Source organism: Pavona decussata, unplaced genomic scaffold (genome assembly GCF_977016875.1).
Source record: "Pavona decussata unplaced genomic scaffold, jaPavDecu1.1 SCAFFOLD_9, whole genome shotgun sequence".
Classification (NCBI taxonomy): domain Eukaryota; kingdom Metazoa; phylum Cnidaria; class Anthozoa; order Scleractinia; family Agariciidae; genus Pavona; species Pavona decussata.
In genome coordinates, this window is record NW_028145432.1 from 3,960,070 (window position 1) to 3,967,665 (window position 7,596).

Genomic DNA, 7,596 nt, shown 5'->3' on the forward strand with positions numbered 1-7,596 from the left:
TTGCAACATCTTAGACCTAAGTTTAGATTTGATTGGCCAGAAGTATTTACTTGAGTACAGTGCTGTGATTTTACTGTAGCTAGTAATATAACATATACCTCTGTAGTTTAGTCTTGCACCACACGTGCTTGATTGCATTTCAACATCAGTTCATAGAGCTAGCAACATTGGCAACTTTAGCGACTCGTTTTATTTTAAGCTAGCGACTACTTACAGCGTGGCAGCCAAACCGACAGATCAAACGTTTGTCGCAATCAGCGATGTTAGCGATAAACAAGATATACTCGCAGTGTTCTCGGAGACTTCCTCAACTTTGGCGGATGATGAATCTTCGAAGCGAGTTCGCAAGTGTTCGGGGTGCAAGCTGCCTCGTGATGTCCATTCGTGGGGACCTCCTGGCCCTTATTGTACCGGACCAGCTGAGGACGCGGAAGCAGATGAGGACGACGAAGAAGCCCTTAAATTCTGTAACATTACAAAAAATAATTGCTAATTCATTGAGTTCAAAGTGCCTTTAACCATTTCTTGCGCTCTGTTCACCCTGACCAAGGAAGTCACGACTCCTTTCTATGAACGTCTCCTCGCATGCGAATTTTTGTTGCTGCTTGATGGAAACCGACCAATAGTATTTAATGGTCGCTACAAATGCCTTCCTGTTCCCATGGCGAGCTAAATCTCCTTTGCAGAGCATGAACACGCGTCTAATGACAAGTTTCACATTCGAAGAATTAAAGGAAGTTCCTTATTATAACTGTATATGGCTTTTATTATTATCTTCATTTTTATTTGGACAAAGCCAAGTTCTTGGAGATTATAAACACGGGGAAGACACAACAAATGTCTCGGTTATAATTTTTCTTAGCAAGAGCCCCCCCCCCCCACCCCCCGCTCCCCCCCCCCTCCTACCACCATCACCACCCGTATCCCGAACTACTAAATAATTACCTTACTCAGTTTTATCCAATCTCTCTCCCAGAGTCTTCAGGTTCTTTGGTCCGCGGTTGGTTTCCAGGCGACCAACCGTTGCCCAAAGAGCCTGAAGACTCTGGGTACGAGATTGAGCTTTATCTGTTCCTTTACTTATTGTTTGAACCGGACCAAGGGCCACTGAGGTACCGGAATACCGCGGATAAAACTGGGGTACGTATACTTTTAGTTATTTTATTATATTATTTTGTATCAGTTTCATGTTCAGTGCTGGCGGCGTTCATGACTGATCTGTTTCTTGGTATCATGTAAGTTTCCGGTGTGCTCTTCCTTCCGGATAATTCCAGCCAAACAACTTGAGTTCGTGATGGAATGCTTCATTGTTCTTTCTATGTCAGGTGGAAGAAAGTTAACTACCAGACAATTTTTCCAACAATCACCTTTCAATCAGCCCAAAAGGTGAACAAGAATGTAAAAATGAATATACTGACTGTACTTGATCGCAAGATGTTGATGTGGATGTAAACATTAAAAGAGGTTGTTTTCGCATGTTTGACAAGTTGGATATTAGGTTTAACCTTTGGTGGTTAAACCGCAAATTGAGTAGACCTGAGTAGTGTTCAGTGCAAATAATCAAATCTTCCGAGTATTCCTGTCACCTGACGATCGATAGCGTAAATCAGTAAAACCGACTTTAACAACAACTGAATAGTATATTTGCATGATTGTAAGTGCAAAAGCACAGAACTTGGCTATTAGACCCTTAATTACATCAATGACGTAATGACGATTCATAGTGATTTTGCACGTAATTCAAAACGTGATGAAATGAACTCGATCAACTGCATATTTATAATTATAGAAAGTTACCAGAGTTCATCAATTTCCAGAAAGATCTTTGAATAGGTTCGATAATGTCATTGTTTTAGCACGATGTTTTCATAAAAGATAAAGTTTTGAAAACCTTTGTGCCAATTTCACTATCCCAGGGCCGTAGGGCCATACTTTCAGGAGAGGGGAGGCAAGTGTTGTGAACAGCGAAGGCACCAGCGTCTTGGGCGCCTAGAGGCAGAGCTCCCCAGAAAAGTTTGAAATACAGAAGCTCTGAAATGCTATTTCTAGCATTCTTTGTTTATACTGATTTATTAAAAAAACCAGTCTTGTTCAAGTGTAAAATGGTCACCTTTTGTTATGTTTTGTTTTTGTTATCAAGTAAATGGTGATCCCGAATTTTGCTTCTCTTCTTAATGTAAGCAGATTCCTTTTCATACACCATATTTGAGACAAGTCTTTCCTCATGCCGCCTAGCCACAGCCCTGTATCCTAAACTTTGTGCAATTTCATTGCAGTGTTATTGCATCAGTGTTGGAGTATGCATGCCAAGTTTTCAACCACAGTCTGACTAGCTATTTATCTGATGAAATAGAGCGTATTCAACAGCGTGCTTTGGGAATTGTTTTCCCTGAATGTAAGTACAGTGAAGCATTCGAAACGGCTGGCATCCCTACACTATCTGCCAGACGCCAATCGCTATATGTTTAGATCTTTTTAGCAATATTGTGCAGGACGGAAACCATAAACTGGCCGATTTACTGCCGCTAAAGTCAACTCACAATAGGCAGCTGAGATAAGAAGAGCTTAAGTTGAATATTCCTGTCTGCAAAACAGACCGCGACAAGAACAGCTTCATCTTTAGCCATAGCGATAATTTTTAATATATATTTTACTTATCTATATATTTCAAATGCAACGTATACGTCTCTATTGGTTTATTGTAATATATGTTTTCCCGCCTTAGTTATTGTATATAGATTGATCTGATAGATTTTAGAATTGTAAATAGAACATGTAATTCAGTCGAAAGACTGCGATGGGCTTTCATATGATCTGATGTGAATAAACCGCTTTGATTTAAAAGGGTGTCAAAGCAGCAGAGTTGAGTTATGGTATGGTTGACCAATGCTGGATCATAGGCAAGAGACTAAATTTCATGATAGAGAAGACTGAAGAGACTCAACCGATTATATGCAGCTTTGATGTTTAACTTGGTGATTACACGATCCGTGTTAAAAGGTCGTCACGAGTAGAAGACAACTGATTGGAAAGAGAAAGAGGCAAAACCTACAAAGGGAAAACATGCACAAAACAACACGATGCTCAAGTAGGCGAGCATGAGTATATTTTAGTTAAGAGCCAGGGTGATTAACTCACACCTTTCTCACACCCAACTAACATCTTTCTTCATTGCCTCGAGTAAATGCCTTTTTGAAGGAGCAATATTTGTAATTACACCCCTTTAGATAAACCCATACTGCAGCATGTAAACTTACCGTAAGGTCCAGTTGCGGTTCGACTTAGTTTCCATGAGTTTTCGAGAGTCGATTTAATTTGATGATAAATGATGACCAAGTGTATGCTCGTTTTTATTTCTTTTTTTTTTTTTTTTCTCCAGGCTATAAACTTTTGATAAGCTGTAGGAACCGTCGCCGATTCCCTAGGATTCGCAAGTTTCAACCAAGGCAATTTGGCTAGGACCTTTGCGCTCAATGCTTCAAAACGTCTGGGTCTAAAATGGTCTAAGGAGCCGGTTAGAACTCGTGATCACGGAATGTTTGTTTCTACGACGAAGAAAGAAAGTACTAGAAAGGTATTAGGACAGAGAAAACCGAGAAGCTAGGATGTTTTAAATGACAAGGGATAATTTTTCCATATTAGGAGGTTCAGATCATAGTTTTCTTGTTCTTGAGGAAATTCTCGCTTGACAAGAGTATTTTCAGTAAGGGTGATTTCATATCAGTCCCTTTGTCACGTTCTCGGTATCGATAAACTGGACAAGTTCTTAATACAACCAATTGCAACATGGTAACCAAAGAAGAGCTTCAAGGTTCAAAGAAGAGCTTCGCGACTTGCTTTAAGGCAGAAACGCTGTGGGCGAAATGAGTTATGAACATCGTTGTAGCTTACTGAAATGGCAAACACTAGAGAAGCGAAGAGAATTTCTATCTCTGGTTCAATGTTATAAGATAATTTTTTTGTATTGATCACCTCTCTTTCCCGCAGATTTCTTTGAGTTTGCCCAAAATACTCGTGCAAGAGCTAACCACGACTATAAACTTTACTTGAGAAGAGCGGTTTGTAATTGCTACAAATATTCTTTCTTTATTAGCATTCTAAGTAAATGGAATCACTTGCCAGGATGTATTGCATGTACATGCCGAATCATTATCTGTTTTTAAGAGTAGACTTAAAATTTACTTGAATATTTATTGAATCAGTAGCCATCGAGTTTTTCTAGTTCTAGAAATTTTAAAATATCAGTTGTAAGTCTTTAGTTAGGGAAATTGTTTTTATACAGGGTTAACCTCACGATTTGCCTATTCAGGTTGTTATAGTATTTGTGTTGAAGCCTCTTGAATAAAATGTTATGTTTTTGTTTTTAAGCTACTGGTTCAAAATTAAAAGGGGAAACAGAAGATCATTTCGCTGACTTCAAAACTTGGGCTTGTTGCTTTCGTAAGTTGAAACTCAGGGAATCAAGGAATTATCGCTCAAAAGAAGGAAATATATCACTATGGCAGTGAAACTAAAAAATATTGCTTACTGTACTGTAACAAAAGTGATTCTTTAGAATACACTTTCATTATCAGTTACCATTGCCAGTCTTTCTTCGGTAATGTTTTAGAATGGTCTGTTGTAGACCATAACAGTGAACACGCCACCTAAGATGTTAGGAAAAGAATCTTATCCTTATTGACTGACATTTGCTTTAAAAAAATTAGTGACGATTTTTAAAAACTGACTAATTAGATTCTAATATCCCATGGAACTTCTTGCTTAAAGCTTGAGTCAGTATCAGTTGTTATTTTCCTCTGTAATCAAAATGTCTTCAGCTTTTGCGCTACGGTTTTCTGTTTGTGTCTGTGTAGTTCTGTGCACATGATTCTGTGTTGACAGAATTATTGGTATAAAAGTCATGCGCTGTATTGATATATACAGTAATGAACTGTTTTGATATAATGAAAAACTTGTCTTGATATAAAGGTTATGAGCAGTATTGATATACAGTAATATCGATGAACTGTATTGAAATAAAAGTTATGAACTGTAAACATCCGTGATTGTATTCCAATAATTCTAATTGCATTCAATAGACCTCAATAAAGATTTGCACAAACAAAACAAGGAAAAGAACAGCCAAATAAATCTCAGCAATCCTACGGACTGAAATAAGCAGGGTTGTGTTTTAACAACGGGATTTAAATACTAGTAAATTGTTCATAATAATTAAAGCTGCCCAGTTTCTCTAGTTATCGAGCACAGTCGAAATTCTCAGCTATGCCTTCGTGACAACAGATAAAACATTCTAACTTACTAAACAGCTTTGGTCATACATCTCCGTCACCTTGGGTATATTCTAATTGCTTCTTACGAACTTCACAGACGTTCTTCAGTGAAGAAGTCCCCAATCCAAATTAATCTATGGCATTTCAAGTCACCCAAGCAAGATAAAGGAATTCTATAGTGTGTTAACCAGAAAACCCTACGGCAAAATAGGTAAAAAGTGGAGTCCAACCATTCTTGAAATGAGAAGAGTGAAACCAGTCTCCCAGTAAACGTTCCACCGCGGCCTTTCAGTGTAAACAAGGTTGAGTAGATTTTTCCTTTCTCGTTGATTAAAAGCCCATGGTATGTTGTCCTTGTACTTGAATCATTAGAACAGATGATAGCATTAGACGCACCTTTGCATCATAGTCTTTGTTTTTCTTGACCTGGGATCTCTTTCACTAACAGGTTCTTCCTTCCGGCTTTAAGCTTTAAGGAAACTTTTTTCAATCAGAGTTCGTGATGGAATGTCTCTTATTCGAAAAAAAGATTTTAGATCCTAATCTATCAACTGGTTGCAATCTGGCCCAGCGCACAAGGGCGTGTCTAATCATGTAAATGTGTGGCATGTTTACTTATTGAAGACTCTGGCAGGTTTGCTATTTATATTTAAAGAAAAAACATTTAAAATCTAGTTCATTTTCTTTACTTTGTGAAGCAGTAGTTTGCTCACGGTGTGATAAATCAGAAATTATAAATGTTTCACTCGCACACGCAAAGTGAAGCCTTTGCGAAAGTCTTTGGCACTGATGACGAGACCGCTGCAGGTTCCCAGTAGTGCACTAGTGGATGAAACCTTTTTTATTTTAGATCTATTGGTCCAAGAAAGCGTCTGAATGTACACGAACATCATGAACACTTCGTTTTTTCCCGATTTCCTGATTTCCAGACGAACTTCATCCTTTGTTATCAGTGCCTTTTAGCTTTTGCAACTAACTTTAATTACCCTGTTTTCTTGATTAAACTCCGAGGGCATTTATTTTGTTCTCGGCCACCTGGACGTGTATTCTTTCCGTGATTTTTGACGGCCGTAGTTTTAAAATCATTTTTATCGACATTTTACTGAATTAAACACCAGACTGAGTGTTCTGGTTTAGGTCACTAAGTCTGCATGGTTATCCTACTGCTACCACGAGGTTTCCATCACCATAACCGGGCACCATGATTAGGTGTTCACAAATGAAACGTAACGGACAAACCGAATGAACTTCCACGACCCGCATCATACTTATGGCAATAGGCTTTTTAGTTGCAGAAGAAAGAAGATGGAAGAAATTAACAAAGTACGGTATCGAATTTCTTTTAAAGCTCATATAATATGGCTTATGAACAGCGTTAGTTTAGTACATTGTAACTCCCAAGTAATCGTACATAAGACAAACGAGCTAGTAAGCCAGTCGCGTATAGTGTGCCGGTTGGTGTAGACAAATTTATCAAACTATTGTCTTGTCTCAGTCTTTTTGGACTCTTTTTGTTTACCGATTCCAGAAAAACTAGATGTGACACGTGTCACCAAATCCCCTCAGCACGAGCTGTCTCCTCACGATAGCCTGATAGATTTACAGTTCCAAAATATTCATGGAAGAGAACGTCTCTACCTTCCCACTTATAGCAGCTCCGTAATGTCAACTTGAAAAAAAGCACTGAATACTCAACATCTGTATTGAGTATTCACTGTTGTATTTCACTTGACGGAAGTCGATACCCTTTGTACAAGGTAAAGTCGCACTACCAGCTTAAGTGACCCGTACGGCCAGAGTTTAATCCAGTTTCCGTAGCATGCAACTAGGAGTATTGCTGCTCCCCCCTGGATGTGATGCTAGTCCATTGCAAAGTTATTCCCGGCAAATATGCCGATGGTCCTGGAGATATTTTGATATTTTAAAAACAGGAGAGGAGAAAAGGCGATGAAGAGCCCCCATGGTGCTCAGCGTGAGTCGATGCCCAATCTGTCTCGTTAGAACATCGAATAAATTTATTAAACACTATGAACGCTCATTTGTAATATGGAGCGCAAAACGCTAAATAGCCAATCTCTCTACAATTCTCAGTGCCCTTTATACTGCATCATTCTGCGACAGCTTGTACACGTTTCCGAATTGGATCTCATAAATACAATGCGCTTACTCAGCGAACAAATAACAATTAATTTACCTCTCATATTGATATATTCTCAAATACTTTGCGAATTATAATTTCCCGTCCGGAAAGTGACCCAAACAGTCTTGTATCATTGCAAATGTTTGTTTCCTTCTCTGGCTGAACATGCAAAGAGAACCGGAAATT

General features: G+C 38.6%; 1 long non-coding RNA gene across 1 annotated transcript; it reads left to right on the forward strand.

Annotated features, from left to right (window-relative positions):
* Positions 1-1,025: 1,025 nt before the first annotated feature.
* On the forward strand, positions 1,026-4,938 carry LOC146488641 (uncharacterized). The gene is made up of 3 exons (XR_014866128.1): positions 1,026-1,140; positions 2,277-2,395; positions 3,380-4,938. It is a non-coding gene; the product is annotated as an uncharacterized LOC146488641 (long non-coding RNA).
* The last annotated feature ends 2,658 nt before the right edge of the window (positions 4,939-7,596 follow it).